Raw genomic sequence first — 2,125 nt, forward strand, 5'->3', positions numbered from 1 at the left:
TATCTCTAGTCAATGTGATTGGCCCCCAAATGGGCACATGATCTAACCTGGGTTTTTGAGAAGCCTGGAGCTTTTTTTTTTAATAAAAACAAAGAGCCATGTTTCCTGTGGATTGTTAGAGTGGGAGAATTTACATTGAGAGCTACTCCAGAATATCTCTGATACCATGTGGAAGTCTTTCCATAAAAGGAGAGAAAAACTCTAACAGTGAAGACAGTGGGATGCAGGGACGAGGGTAGCAGTATCAGGTGGCATCATCTCAGACTCTGGGCCAGCTGAGCTACTGCACTGACTGCATCTTCACAGAGAAGCCGCTTCCACTATGCATGTCCAAAACTCTGTTCAAAGCACAGGAACACAGACTTTCTTCCCACCTCGAACGCCAACTCTCAAGACATTCTGAAAACAACACAGCAGTGACTGAAGCTGTTGCGTGTTTTCAGTTCCATACATCAAAACTCCAGTAAGTTAAAACTGGAGGAATCCCAGAAGGCTTGCTACTTAAAAGGTAAAGTGACTGTCCCCGGGCCATATGCTGTGATATAATTGGACTGTCGTGATGTTGGAGTCTGGTAAGTATACTTGAGTAAAATGGATTTCAGAACTGAAGATTCTTCATGAGAATGAGTTCTAGGATCAATTATTAGACAGCAATTGGCTTTTCAAAAAGCAAGGAGACGAAAGAACATCAGAGTACATCACACATAGCAAGGATTAATAATTTCTGTGAAGTTTTTATTTCTGTTGACTATAACAACATAGATGCACATATACAAAGATGTTTGTATAGTGAGTCTGATAGAATCTATGCATTTTTACTGTAGCTCCTGGTCAAAGTTGGAAAACCTCTTTAGAGGATATTAGAACTTCTTTTATGTGTGTGTTTTTTTATCAAAAAGGAAAAGCAGTATATTTTCCCTATCAGTAAAAGGGTTGCCTAGCATCAAAGCCAAGCCGGCCCTGTGGACAATATGGGTTCTAAATGAAGGCTCTGAGCCTCAGTTAGAGACACACATTTGCCCTGTTTGCCTCCTGCATTACCAAGCCACTAGTAACAAGGGTGTGCTTGGCAGAGCTTTGTGATTCTTTGGGGGTTGGAAGTGCTGCATAAAATCAAGTCTAGTCTGTTTATGGATGTAATTCCCTGTGCCCAGAGATCAGGATGTGTGCTGTGGTCTGAATTATAGTACATCTGATTCTCATTAACTGCTCATGATTCCCCCCGGATCCAGTTTCGCTGCCCTCTCTGAATTACTGTGCACATGGCTAGCTTCTGCAGAGTGTTCAACCATGGATGTCTGCAGTCAAGACTGTTGCTCTGTTATAACCCATGCTGCAATTGGGGTACACATACAGACACACACACACACACACACACACACACACACACACACACACACTGTTTAATGATCAAAGAACTCACTGAGCTATGTGTTTCTTCATTGGTGAGCTGATTACCAAACACAATGGAAAGGAGTATGTAGTTTGATTTCTTAGGCCCAGAGAAAAGAAACTAGACAATAAATATTTATTACCAGCACATGCATAGTGCTCTGGATTGAACTGTGTCCATTTAACATGGGTATGTTGACAATCTGGCCCCCAACATGATTTGGGGAGGGAGCTTTTGAACAGTAAAGGATATATGAAAAAATAAAGAATCTAATTCAATAAGATTGGTGGCTTTGTAGAAGAGGAAAAACAAGGAGGAACCTTTGTCTCTTGTGTACCACCCACATCAAGGGAAGACCAGGTGAGCACACGGAGAAAAGGTAGCCATTTGCCCTCACCAGACAGATCAGGCTGGTACCCCGATTCTACCTTCCAAGTCATTAGCAACACAGACGCCTATTGTTTGTGCTGTCTACTCCATGATGTTTTGTTATGACAACCCAACCTGACTCAGACAGATGACAAGCACAGCCTCTCTCCATTCCCTCTTCATACAAGAACAGTGCTGCACACTCCTTAGCATGAGAAATAATCTGTATCTATTGCCCACGGTGTGGCCAGCATGCTCTGAATGTTCTGAGTTCTAGGTGATTTTTAAATCACAAAGGCTTCATAACAGCTTACAAGCAGGCTGAGCTAATATTCTGGTTGTTCTAGTTTTTTTTTTTTTTTT

Source organism: Mastomys coucha, unplaced genomic scaffold, assembly GCF_008632895.1.
Source record: "Mastomys coucha isolate ucsf_1 unplaced genomic scaffold, UCSF_Mcou_1 pScaffold20, whole genome shotgun sequence".
In the NCBI taxonomy this organism is placed as follows: Eukaryota; Metazoa; Chordata; class Mammalia; order Rodentia; family Muridae; genus Mastomys; species Mastomys coucha.